This window comes from Ambystoma mexicanum, chromosome 9 (genome assembly GCF_040938575.1).
Source record: "Ambystoma mexicanum isolate Mex_15411 chromosome 9, UKY_AmexF1_1, whole genome shotgun sequence".
NCBI classification, from domain to species: domain Eukaryota; kingdom Metazoa; phylum Chordata; class Amphibia; order Caudata; family Ambystomatidae; genus Ambystoma; species Ambystoma mexicanum.
This window is the reverse complement of record NC_090931.1, coordinates 1,536,263,066-1,536,277,961: the sequence shown is the minus strand read 5'-3', so window position 1 is coordinate 1,536,277,961 and position 14,896 is coordinate 1,536,263,066.

Genomic DNA, 14,896 nt, shown 5'->3' with positions numbered 1-14,896 from the left:
GATGATTACAGATGAGCGAGAGACGGGGCAATAGACAGATTTGCTGGGTTCCCCAACGAAGCTTTCACATTTCTATCATTTTTTTTTGCTCTTTTCTACATTTGAGGGGCGTCAGAGATAGCCTGCTTCTTCCTTTTTTTCGTAGTACGAGTAAAAATAGGTATACCGCAACAATCCGTCCTGGCATTAACCGAGAAACCCAAAGGGACTCATTATCCGGACCCCTAGCCTCACTTTCGGAAAAACATCTTTTAGGCCCCATAGTTTGCAACCGTATTTCATCAATATTATTAACCAAGGACTGTAAGACAGTAAAGTTGACCTTTATGACCTCTTTTATGCCTTCATATCGGGATACGATAGTACACAGAACTTGATTAATTTCTAATAATGTCTGATTTGTGGGGGCTTGCCAACAAAAATGTGTTCCGGAGGTAGAGCGTGAGGGGCGCCTCAATACTTCAAAAGGTGGTGGAGTGGTAAAGAAGGGCGTATCAAATTCGTTCCCACCCTTTGCAGTTCCAGCTGGGGCTTGGGGGGATGTTGTCATTAGTAGAGTCGTCCGAAGATAGTGTCCTGATCCGAGGTACACTCCTCCAGTAATAGTGTCAAATTTCCTAGGGGGTGGGGTTGGAATGATTTGCAGCCCCCTCCCTTAAGACCTTTAATTGATCAGTGTCTGCACTCACCGTGTTAGGGCTGCTAGTGCCAGTGGGAAGTGGGTGGGGGTGAGGAGGTTTGGCGTGTGAGGCTGTATGGAGTGTGAAGTATGGCAAGAACTAATTGCCGGTGGAAGTGGAGTATGGCCGCCCTGAGTGTTGTAGAAAAGTTGCTTAATGCAAGCCGCCTGTCAGGGTGGGAGATTTCGGCTACCCTGTCCCCGGCTCCAGCTCGGTAGGGCTCGAGGGGTCAATGTCAGCACAGCCAGTGCCAGTGCCCAAAAAATATTGGCCCCATAATGCCGGGTGCGGCGCCATCCTCAGCGCGGGCACTGCGCCAACCTTAGCGCGGGCGCGCCGGCCGCACCAGTTCAGTGGTAGACCTACCTAGATCGGCCCACCACCAGCCCATCACACTACTGCTGCTCCATGCCACATGTTTGGCGCTGCAGCAACTGCTGGCACAGGCTAGTAGTAAATATGCAACTAAGACATGCTCCTCCTATAACTGCACCTCGATGCCCCCGGGCTGTGTGAGCACTGCTTCTCCCTCCTAGCAAAATTAGGCACATGCAAGTCTTCCACAAGCTACCCTCAGGGCGTCCCGACTCCTGCCAAGTGTGACCCAATGGCATATGCCTCGTCTACTCTCGTCAAGCAACTAACACTGATTGGCATGTCACCCACCTCCCTGAATCTCTTCTTCTCCCTCCCAGCAAAATCAGGTGGGTGTGGCTCTTCCACAGTCCACCCTCTTGGGATCCCAGTGCCTCCTGCTGCTCCTACTCAGTGTCACCAGATTGTACGTGTCTCGTCTTGTCACTTGAAGAGACAGGCAGTGATTGGTGTCGGCCACCTCCTCCAAATCTCTTTAGATGCCAATGTTATTGTTCGCCCACTACAATGCACTGACAGTGCTGAGTAAGCAAAACCAACCCTGAATCTCTGACTGGGTCCCAGTCACTCACTGCCTCTCCCTACCGTTCCTCTTACAACTACTCTAAATATTCCTACACTTGCCTAAATAGCCTAAACCTGCCTCCAGCAATGACCGCCTGCCTCTCTGAAAGTTGCTTGGCAATGGATGGGTGCGTCAGTCATATCTACAACTTTGAAGTATGGGGATGAACTTTAGACCATGTTATCAAAAAGTTTGTCTGAGGTTTGGTAAATCACCCAAAATTCAGGTTTCACCTGAATTTGTCATGAATTGCATTATATTCCTATACTATGAACAGCTCTAATCTCCCAGCCATGTCACAAAGCCTGTGCCTATAAACTTGAGACAGGCCTCAATAAACACCATTCGAATTGATTGTGTCCTCCCACGTAATCCTGATCTTATGATATATCCAATATCCAGCTTAGCTGCTTTGTAAAATAATTTCAGCAGAGGGTCCTGCGTGTCAATGCCTGTCGACTCGATGTCGCTCTGAGGCCTGCGTCTCGATGTTGATGTCGCCGAAGGTATATATGGAGCGCAGCGTCCGTTGGATTCAGTTCAGTTTTTCCATGCTAACGCTTCCGATATGTTACGCTTCGTTCCTTTGTGAAAAGAAATCTTCGAAAAATGGCTGTCATCAGCGTCTTCTACTCCGAAGTCAGGTTTAAAACAAATGCTGTGGCTGCGGTTCAAAGATGTTCGTTACGAACCCCCACAGAATATGCTTGTGGTGTCTGGGATCCGCTCATCCTTCATCGGAGTGTGAGGACTGCCTGTCCATGATGTTGAAAGCCCTTAGAGAGCGCAGAGGGAAACTTGCGGCGGGCAGATGTAGGACCCATGAATCCCCATCAACTCCATCGAAAAGACAGACTTCGGACGAGTCGAGAACTGTTTGGAAAAAAAGCAATCCCGATCGCGAAGTGGTTCACAGCATTTGTCATCATCTAGACATTTGAAGAAATGGCGCCATCTTCGACGTCTACGAGTTCCCCCCTCGAGGACTGTCGGAAGCCATGCTCCGGTCGAAAGACCCGATAAGCATAAGTCCCGTGCGCCTTCGGGCCCGGCAGCCAAAACTCCTAGAGAGCAGTCTAAGGATCCCTCGAGTCAAGGAAAAGTCCCTTTGAGGACTGTGTCGTCGATGCCATCGGCGCCGAGAGACTCTTCATCGATGCCATTGGTGCCGAAAGTTGATTCATTGATGCCAAAAACCCATGAAAAGCCATAAACGCATCTGGCTTCGAGCTCCTCGGTGCTACAAGTGCCAAAGTCGTCGACGCATCCATCAAAGCCCTTGACATCGACAGTTTCTACAATTCCGGCACCTTTGTCGACAAATATTATGACACCATCGGGTACTATGGAGAAAACATATACCCCTTTACCTAGGGCTGACTTTTTCAAGTCTCTTTCCTCCATTTATGAGGACGCAGAGCCATCATCAGATGAATCAACGCCTTCTGGCCTCCAATATGGTACACCATCAGTCCCTGAGGTCCTAATTTCTGAAGAATCCAGAACAAAGGATCTTAAGGAGTGCTTACATGATGGCAGTGGTTTGGACACCTCACCAGAGGTAGAGTTTGGCAGATCAGATCCATCTGATCATGCAGAGGTTACCTACAGGCAGTTGATGTCAAGGGTAGTTTAATATATTGGATGGGCTAGACCAAGTCCAGTTTTTGAACAAGAAAACCTGACGGACATTTTGGACAGGGGACCCCAGGAAGACCCAATTGTTCCATTCCATGCAGCTTTGCAAAAGCGTGTAGCTACCAATTGGGAGGCACCTTAACTCAATCCGGCGGTCAACAGGGTGTTTTGGTGTTCTTGGCTAGTTGAGTATAGACTATGAAGGTAATTCATAGAATTCGGCGCACAAGTGGTGCACGCGGTTGGCGCACAGAGTGTGCGTGCAGCAATCTACTATAGCCGTGTGCACCAAAACCCATTTAGGCGCACAGCGTATTCATGGATTTATACATCCACAAGCAGCCGTGGAGCAGAGTGGCGCAGCGACACTGCAGCAGCGCCAGTTACGCCCCCAACCCCGCCCCATGCGCCAAAAACATCGCACAAATCCAGTACATGGCGCAAAGGCCAGTGGACCACCATACAGCCCACCAACCACGAACATGCATGTAAAACTCCCCGTGCACCCCTCGGAATACACATACCCCGCTTGCACCAGCGAAAATCCATGTAAAACTACACGCGCACCCCTTGGAGTACACGTACCCCGCTCGCACCAGGCCTATCGCGTGTTAAACTTCACACGCACCCTCGGAATACACGTACCCCGCTCGCGCCAGGCCTATCGCGTGTTAAACTTCCCACGCACCCCTCAGAATACACGTACCCCGCTCGCACCAGGCCTATCGCATGTTAAACTTCCCACGCACCCCTCGGAATACAAGTACCCCGCTCGCGCTAGTGAAAACACGTGGAAAATGTGGGAAAAGTCCACCCTGTGAAGTGGGCTGCCTGCGGGGCATGCCCAAGGTTGATGGGCTGCCTACGGGGCATGGCCTGGGGTGATGGGCCATCTGCGGGCTATGGACTGGGGTAATGGGCTGGCTGCGGGGCATGGTGAGGGTGGATGGGCTGTCTGCGTGTATTCTGGGGATGCACGTGGATTTTCACATGCTATTGGCCTTGCGCGAGCGGGGTACGTGTATTCTGAGGGGTGCGCGTTTAGTTTTACACGCTATTGGCCTGGCATGAGCGGGGTACGTGTATTCCGAGGGGTGCGCTGGGAGTTTTACACGCTATTTGGCAGTGTGTTCCCTCACAGGTGGGCCCCCCCATATCCCTCAGACAGCCAACACCAGAGGGGACCACCCCACACCCCTGGGCATGCCCCACAGGTAGCCCATCACCCCTGGGCATGCCCCACAGGCAGGCCACATGGCACCATGCACTTGGGAGCTCCGACTCATGTCCCCCCACCCACCCCCAGTGACGGCCACCTGCCAGCAGGCCCCGACTCATGTCCCCCACCCACCCCCAGTGACGGGCACCTGCCAGGAGGCCCCGACTTATGTCTCCCACCCAACACGTCATCACAATCCAGATCCATGGCCCTTATAGCCACCCAAATCCCACGCCACCCCAGTCCAAACACCCAACCAAGCATTCCATCTACTCCAAATTGAAATCCCCATGTCATGATAGATCCCAAATAACCAGTATGCGCATGAGTACAAGTCCGTCAGACCCACACAATGGCGACACATGACTGAGAACACCCACATTGTGACATGCACGAAACCAATGAGAGAAGAGCACACAAATGAAGTAAAAAATAGATATGTATTATATACAAAAATGAATGAATGAATGAATGAAATGAAATTACACAAGAATAAAATTATAAATAAAAGGATGTCCGAAATCAAGGATAAATTATTAATGGTGAAATGAATAAAATGCAAAGAAAAATGCCTCCAAAGTGTCAGTCCATAACACCAAATCCAAAGTCAAAATAAAAACAAAACCATTCCTCCATGGTAAACAAAATATGTAAAATCAGGTCCATAACTATATACAATATAAAAATCGGTACGTCATTTCATCGCCGGATGTTTTTTTGTGGGTTTTTTGTAGCAGATTTTTTTTCGAAAAAAATCATTGTATTTTTTGGCGGGGTTAATAAAATTATATAAATTGGGTGTGTGTGTCCGGGGATATAAAAATAATTAAAGGCGATGGGGACATGGGGGGTAGCCCCCCCAACAAAAACAAAAAAATCGATTTTTTTCTAACAGAATCCACAGTAAAAAAACCTGCGATGAAATCACATGGAAACTAAAATTCAAGGGTCCATGTCCCAACAATCCAAAGGAAACCTAAGAAAAAACCTACCTAATGAATAACTATTAACAAAAAGGTAGGGCATAGTCCATGTGCCCCAAAGGAAAAAATAAATAAAGGAAACCTACAACTACATAACTATTTACAAAGGCGGTGGGCTAGTCCCACGGTTCATTGTTTGATGTTCCGGCCCAGGGCATCATTGAACTCCATGTCGATGTTCCGGAGGCGGGCCTGTTCCCTGGAATCGAGGTCTCGCAGGGATGCAGCCATGGAATCCCTCAACTCCCTGCGAGTTTCCTCGAGGCCCTCCGCCCACCTCAAAGCCCGGTGCATGGAGTTCTCCGCCCTGACCATCCTGAGCCGTGCCCTCTCCACCCGCCGCTTCTCCGCATCTATTTGCCGGCCCAACCGCTGCCACACGGAAGACACTCCCAGTCCGGGGTCCTCCTGCCCCTTGGCGATTGCCTGCCCCCGGGTTGTTGATGGCCCCGAGCCATGATGCCTCCCACGCTGAGCCTGCTGCTGCCTCCGACGCAAATGCCTCTGCCATCACAACATTATCCGGGCTGATGGAATCCCCCGGTGCCGTCGTGCACGTGCCCTGCCCGATGATGCCGGCACATCCTCCATCCGCTGGGGTCCAGTTGGTGGGGTGGCCACCCCTGCTGGACCTCCGACCCCAGACTGCGGCAGGGATGGGATTGCCACCTGGCTGGCTGTGTTGGTTGGGGCAGATCCACAGGGGGCCCTGGTGGCATCTGGGCCGCAAGACGGCACGGAGAATGATTGGCGTATAGTGTGCACAGAGGAGGAGAGGGCCGCAAGACTGGCCAACACATGGAGGAAACCCCCGACCATGGACCCTCCCAATTGGGTCACGTTGGCACACAGCTCTTCGTGATGACGTGCGTGGTCCCCCCAGGAAGCACGCACGTCATCACGAATGACACGTGTGCACAACGCAACACCAATCAGGATGGACTCCATCCGGTCACGTGTCCCCTCGTCCGCAGGTAGAGGAGTGCCATATGACATGGACCTCCCTCCTACCTGAGGACGGGCCTGGGACGGGCATCCCTGCTGGTCCATGATGATGCAGTCACAGTGTCCGGGACAGAGACATGCACAGGCACCTCCGCGGCGACCTGTGCTGCCTCCTGCCCCTGGACTGCACTACTTGCACCAGTGGTACCACCCCCACCAGGCCCCATGTGCGGGTCTGTAGTGGCCTCCTCCTGCTCCTCCTCTATAGACACCACCACCGTGGATGGCTCTACACCGTCTTCCGCCGTTGCAAGCCCCTGTGGGGCTCATCCGCCCCTTCCACTGCAGCCGTAGTGGCAGACCCTGCACCAGTCCCCTCGCTCCCGGATGATGGAATTTCCTGGGAGGGTGACTGGGCCTTGCGTCGCCGGCAAGTGGCACTCCAATAAGTTATTTAAAAAGGGAGGGAAAAGGCAGAATTAGAAATACACAATACCAACACTTTTTGGGGAACCAAGCAAGTCAGAAAAGGCAGAGTCTACTGTAGAGCAAGGAAGTCCATAGGCCAGGCCCACTCTTGGAGAGAGCAAGGCGGTATGTGCCCAAGATCACACAGGTAAAGTACACTTTAGAGTCTTTGCAGATTATTCAAAAAGAGTAGGATCAGTTCAGATAAAGTTAGTTAACAGGCCCCAGGCCACCCCAGGATAGAGAGTCAAGGATTTACCGGTCACCTCGAACAGTCTGTTGCAAGGGAGGACAGGCAGGGCACAGTACCTGAAATGGTGAGAACGCTCCAGCGGGGGCAGTTGTTCCTGGCAGCGGGTGCAAGTTGGTGCTTCGTCCAGAGGAAGAGGAGGTCTCGTCGTCGAGGAAAGCTGGAGGTCATTGCACTGCCAGGGAAGAAACCAGCCGCAGAATTTCTCGGTTAAAATGTACTACCCTTTTATTCGCGGTAGTGGTAAAACGTGGTTATCTGGCCGCCGGGGTGCTTGGCACAGGCGAGTCGACCATGAGATGGTCCGGGAAGGTGAAAAAGAGGGTGAACTGGTTATCCCCACACCTCAGGGGAAGAAGACTCTCCGGGATGAAGATCTTCTCTGTCGTCGGGAAAAGTGGCGAGATGGTTCAGCAGGGCTCCACCGATGGTGTCGTCGTTGCAGGTTGGCTCAGCTTCTCCCTCTTCGGATTCTTTAGGTCCTGTGGAGACTTCTGAAGTTCCAGTCCCCAAAGCCCTGCTTTCATGCAGAAAACCCCCATTCATTCAGCCTAGCTGTCCATCAAACATGCTAAGTGGTGAGCCGGGCGGCTCACCACTGGGCCAATCACACAAGAGTGCGACTTGAGTTGCCAAGGCAACTCAGTCCAGGGTGCCTAAACCCCCACTCCCACACATCCTGTAGACCCACCACTTTGGAGGACTTCTGTGGAGAAGCCCGCCAAAAAAGTGGAACAAAGGGCTCAACTTGGGTTAGAGTTACAAAAGTGAACACAGACGCTATTTTGGCACCGAGGTTTGGCAAAAAATCCCAACCGGTGAATTTATATTAATTTAATAAACCGGTGGTATGTTCGAGGCTATATTAATAAGTGGTAGTCTCGAACAATGGGAAAATCCCATAGGAATATATTTGCGGTTGAATATAAAAAGTAGTATCCACTGCCACCAGCCAAAACTCGATCAGGGGGGCCGGGACTGCGGCCCCTCGAACAACAGACCCACGGTCAATCGAATTGCCTCTACCAGTACGTCCACAATATTATGGTTTGTACTGGTTCTGTTCACAATTTCAGACTAGTAAAGCCAATGGTGACTTTACATGCCCTGGGAGACAGTAGTCAGTCCCAGGGTATGGAGTCTATGTTTGGGGGTCACTATGACACCCCTGTGTTACTGCACGGAGGGTGCTGGGTAACACGCATACCAAAAATACATGAGACCCTATGGAGTAAAAGACCCCATAGCCCATAAACACATACAAAGTCAAAGGAACACCTCAAATCATGTCTAAGAGTGGGAGTAAAAGAGTCTCACTCTTAGCAGGAGAAAAAATAAACCCCCAAAATCCAGCAAAGCTGCTGGGGGACTCACTAGGTTTGGGAAATTAGCCTTTACAGAGAATTCTCCCTAACAGGCGCCTTGGAGGGAGGGAATTGGAGGTGGTAGGTGAGTACAAAGATTTAGGCATTCTATTTGACCATTCATTAAGAGGGCAGAAACATATGGAGGCTCTGAAATTGAGTGCCCAGGTTATAGGCCACCTAAAAAGCTAGCTTCCAAGGGTGGAGGCTTCTCGCTGGGAATACTTGCACAACTATACTCTGCTGAACTTCTTCCCATTCTTGTGTATGGCGCAGAGTGTTGGGCCAACAGAAATATAAATGAACTGCCTAGAGGGAAGCCTTCTAAAGAAATTGTTTCGCCTTCCAGCGCGCAAACTGGTCAAAGGGGTTATTTGGAATTAGGGCTGCACAGCGCAAGTTCAATTGTCCAAAACATACACGCACTGGAAATTGGCCAATGCACAAGTCAGAAGCCTCAATCAATCTATACTGGAGGCTGCTCGAATTAAAGGTGCATTTGTTAAGAACAGTAGCCTGACTAATATCCTCTCTGGGTCTCTCAACTGGACCTTTGGATTTCTTGAGGATCCATTGATTAACAGCCACTCTCACTATAAATTGGAAATGAAATCTAAGGCTGTCCCTTGCCTTCAAGAGTTATACATAAGTAAACTCTGCTCCAAGAGTAACAGTCTACACTTTGGAATACATTACTAACAGGCCGGGGGTTCCTGCTTCTATCCAGCAATCTGTGGGAAACCAGCTAGTCTAGGGTGGCCAACTGTCCCGGATTTCGCGGAATTGTCCCGCAATTAGGGACTCTGTCCTACAGTTTGCAGAGTGGCTGTGCAGGACGCAGAACACCCACTCTGCAAACTGAAGTGGGCATCTACACAGCATGGCGCTGCCGCCTGCTGCTTTCTTTCTCAGGCAGCTCTGAAGCCCTGGCTCCTTTTGAGCCTCCAGGTCGAGCTGTAACGCTCTGACACCTGGCTTAATTGAAATGCTAATGCTTTGTTCCTGGGGACGTGATGGTCATGTTTGCAGTTAAAAAAACGTGACCATCACCTCCCAAGGACAAACCATTTGCATTTCAATTAAGCCATGAATTAAGAGCCATTAAAAAAAATTCAATTTAAAAAAGAGGCGGGCCAAACGTGAATGACGTTGTGACGTCATCACCACCTTGTGGGCAAGTGTCCCACGATAGACTATCAAAGAGTTGGCCATCCTAAGCTAGTCTGGGACTACCTAAAACTAAAAACCAATGCAGTCAGTATATTTGAAACCATGGGGACATGGATTAACATCCTGAGAAATGAAATAACTTGTCATCTCTCAGGGACGTCATTTCACCAAAATGCCTGGGGTAGCGGAAGTGACATCACATGATCCTTGACCCCTGGTGACATCACAGGAAGTGATGTCATTTGACCCCACCCCGAAGTGATATCGCAAAATGTGATGGAACACGACCTTTCACCCGTTGACAAAACAGGAAGTGCTATCACATAGCATTGTACACTACAAAAAATATGGTTACGATATCGCTATAATGTGATGTAGATTTAATACAAGAATGGATCGCCATATGTATCGTTAAGATCAGTGTATATAGGCCCATATTACCAAATTACTTTGAATGCAAGCATGACCAAATGATAATGATGTGTTATTATATAGCACTTACGCTTAAGCGCTCTATACAGAAAAAATATACACCCAATATCACTCAACCTGTGTTGGTACTCATTTATCGACCTGAGAAGGATGAAAGGCTGAGTTGAGGCGTTTCAGAACAGACTAAATCAGTGACTCACCCCCTGAAGTGTGCCTGAAATAAACCTTTAATGAGTCTAGCAATTACTGTATAGAATTCCAGAAAGACACATTATTTGGTATTCCTAATCTTTCTTATTTAGGGTCAGTGCTGAAAGTGTTAGAGTTGTGTCACTCCTTTTCTTCTTTTTCTTCTTTTTTTAAGGGGCTTTAACAAGAAAGCCAGCCACTCCAGAACTAAAGAGCCACATGGTGCTGGCCACAGCCCATGAGCTTACATTACAAAAAAAAAGAAATAAAAAAAAAAAGTTTTTTTTTTCTTTTTTTTCTAGAGGTCGCAATTGCGACCTCTGGTGACCCCTAAATGACGTCCCTGTCATCTCTCTTGGAATGCAGAGTTGGAAACAGTGAAACACCTACTGATGGAGTGTGTAACCTTGTCAGCCATGAGATTGAGTACTGCCAGATAGGCAGGTAACTGTGTTCAGCTCCTGGAAGAGTTAGGAAGCTAAGAACATATGTGGGGTAAGTTACAGGGTCGGACTGGGACAAGAAATAGGCCAGGTCACCCAAAGAAAAGTGGCCCACCCATCGCATCAAAAAAGTGGCCCACCCCTCGCCTCACGAACCTTGACCTCTGAAGACATCACCAGAAGTCATGTAATTTGACCCCACCCCAAAGTGGCATCCGGGGAAGCGATGAAACACGACGTTTCACCCCTTGACAAAACAGGAAGTGGAATCAAATAGCATTGTTCCTAAGTACACTAAATTACTGTGAATCCAAGCAGACGTCCAAGGCCAAATGATAATATGTTATTGTATAGCACTTACGCTTAAGCTCTTTTTCATAGAATAAATATGCATACAACATCACACAACCTGTGTTGGTACTCATTTGTCGACCTAAGAAGGATGAAAGGATTTTTGAAAAAATAAAATAAAAATATATTTGAAAAAATATATATATATTTATTTTACATTTATTTTCTTCCAAACTGGCCCAGGCATGGCCAGAAACCGGCCCCCACTCCACATGGACGGTTTCGGCCCGGCCACGGGCAGAAAGGCCGAGGGGCCAATCTGACCCTGGTAAGGTACATACTTGCCAGCCCTACAGATTTAGGCATTAGGCTACTGCTTTTTAAGCAGTCCTATTGCCTACAGATTTCAGTGACAGATCCTACTTCTTTTTACAGTGGCAAGTAATTTTTGTGACTTTAAGGCAGGCTCCAGGACAAAGCATTAATTAGTCTGTCTATACAGTGGACTGGTAGGTGATTACTTTGAATGGGCTCAGACCAATCCACTGACCTGACAGCTACATGACTCTGTCCTGCACTCTTGCCGGGACAACCCTTACGTGAACCACCAGTGAAGGCAAGTGGCAGAGTGTAACACCATTACACAGTATCTGCCTTTCAGACTGAGGGGGTATCAGTCGCCATGTTATTCAGTGTTCAACTTGCAATAAATATTTATTGTCTGGGCTGCTGCTACAGAACAGTGTCAAATGTTGCCAACTAGCTATGTGTGATTACCTTCTGTGAAGTTAGGTAATTGAATTTGGTGTTAAGTTACCATTCAGAATTATACATTTTTAACATCTTTCCATGTTGTGTGTAGAGTTCAATAATACGAGGAGACGAAATATCTGATTTCGTATTTAATCAATGAATCTCCGGCGGGCTGCTCCCGACCAACCACTTCTCTCTCTCTCTGTCGGCTCACGTCTCGCTCTCCTCCACTCAGGTTCTCGAATGGAGGAAAACGAAACGCTCACCCACAGGGCATGACACGCTGAATTCTACGATTACACATGTAACATCTCCCTTTCCAGAATCCCAAAATACAAGAAAAAAAAACAACTATGTACATGAACAATGCAAACCGGAAACAAAAGAAGAAGAAGGAAAATGATGAAAAATAAATAAAATACAAGGAAAAAGGATACGCTTTGAGATCTCCGACACCACAGAAATATGCAAATGCAATTTGTGTAAATGTCTGTCGTATACAATTTGATGTTTTAATAATAAATGAAGTCTTTTCTGTAATTGGGTATGACTCTCCTCGGTCTTGTGGATTGTCCAACATTTCTGCATGGAACCCTTTGGTACTCCGCAGCGGTTGACTCCTTCACTGTTTTACTTCCTAATTCTCTCTCATTCACTTTTTGTTTTGTTACATCGGGGGTACTGTTAATGTCCTCCAAGCCAATTTTCCTTGCTGACGTGATGTCATCACAAGACCACTTCTCCCCATTGTCTAATACGACTGATTTCTCCAGACGCTTAATTACTTTCTGGGGAGTGCGGGATTTGGACTCTCCTTTCAACATTCTTCTAGGCTCTTTTATTCTGACCCAGTCCCCTACTCTCACACTGCTCTCCTTCACACCCTTATGTTGATCATAGTACTTCTTATATTGTTCTTGTCTTTTCTTGACTCTCTCCATGATCTCGTCCATATCCAGGCATGCACTCTTCTTAGTGCTCAACCAAGCCGGCTTGAGTCTATTATTAGCAAACCTGCCTCTCATTAATGTAAACGGTTCCACACCCGTAACAGAATGGGTGGTGACTTTATAAGTATTTAGTGCTTCTTTTAGAGTATCTTTCCATGGCAGATTATTTACAACCGCCAATTGAATCGTTCCTTTTATAAAGCGATTCATTCTCTCCACAAGTCCATTACTCATGGGATGATACAAAGCTGTGGTATTGTGCTTGATGGCTCGATCCTTTAAAAAACTCTGTACTTCATTTGACACAAACTGGGCTCCATTATCCGAAATCAATTCTTGAGGATCACCTTCTCTACTAAATATTTCTTCCAAAAATTTGGTAACCTTGCATGCAGAGACTGAATTCTCTATGACTCCACACTCCACCCACTTTGATGTATAATCAACCAACACTATAAGATATATCTTCATGGGTTCCAAAACTTCATAAGGACCAGCAATGTCGATAGCTAATTTAGACCATACTGTGTCAGGTACACTTACTGGATGAAGTGGTGTGACTCTTGTCAGTCTACTTTTGTCACTTACTGCACAGGCCGAGCACTCCTTGACTAATGATTCCATATCGCTCCACATATTAGGCCACCAGTATGTCCCTCTAATTCTTCTCTTTGTTAAGTTTCTGCCAATATGCCCTTCATGAGCAATGTCCATAATTTTTTTCCTCAATGTAGTGGGAGGAACTATCCGATCACCTCGATAAACACACAAGTCATCACATGACAACTCATCTTTGATTCTTTCCCACAGTCTAATCTCATCCTGAACATTTTTCCAACCATCCACAACCGCCTTTCTCAACAAATCTTGTTCCATGTCTGATTTAGTGGCTGCTACCCATTCCTCTTTTCCGAAACTGGGATGTATTTGTGCAATAATAGAATCTACATCTTGATCTTCTATTAGTCTCTCATCACCTGACAAATCCGTGTCCCCATCAACACATGGAAGCGGGAAAAACAGTCAGCAGCCTTATTTGTTCTGCCCGGTATATATTTTATGACAACATTGTACTGCATAATGATTAATGTCCATCGTCTAATACGAGGGGACATTAGATGAGAATTTTTGGGGTTCAGCACATGAACAAGTGGTTTGTGATCTGTTTTTAATTCAATCGGGATACCCCAAATCAGTCCTTTAAAATGTTCCAGAATCCACTTGACGGCTAAAGCTTCCTTCTCAATGGTAGAGTAGTTCCTCTCTGACCCCTTTAAAGTCCTTGAGGCAAAAGCAATTGGAACAAGCAAACCATCATGAATCTGTTCCAAAACACCACCTAATCCTTCATTACTAGCATCAACAGATATTATGGTCTTAGCACCACAATTAAACATCTTGAGTGCAGGTGCTTTATTAATCAAATTTTTGATTTCCTTCCATTCCTCTTCGCACTCAGCCGACCATTCGAATCTCGTGCCCTTGGTCATCAGACTTCTCATGTGGATGGTTTTGTCTGCATAATGGTCAATAAATTTAGAATAATATTCTGTGAGACCTAATAAACTCCTGAGTTGGTCTTTATTTGTGGGATCAGGAACTTTTAGAATAGTATTTATCAGGGCTTCCTTTGGCCTTAATCCCTTTCCACTGATGCAGTGGCCTAAATATGAAACTTCACTTTTCTTTATTTTGCATTTCTCTATTTTAAGAGTTAAACCATTTTGTTGTATCACTTGCAACACACCTAGTAGTTTTGCATCATGATCTTCTTCAGTCATAGCAGACACAAGGATGTCATCTTGAAAATAATGTACTCCTTTTAGGCCAGAGAAAAGATGTTGCATAAGTCTTTGGAACACCGCTGCTGCTGATGCCAATCCGAATGGCATCCTTTTATAACGAAAGGCTCCCAATGGTGTTATAAAGGATGTAAGATGCCTTGACTCTTCAGCTAGCACAACCTGATGATAAGCGGATGATAGATCAAGCGTGGAGAAAAATTTAGCTGGTTCCATGGTGGTCAACATTTCCCCTATGTTAGGCAACGGATGGCGATCAATCCATATGTTGTTATTAAGATCTCTTAAATCTACACACATCCTGATTGACCCTTCAGGTTTTCTCACAATGACAATCGGGGAAAGCCATTCAGAGCTCTCAATTGGTTCGATGATATCC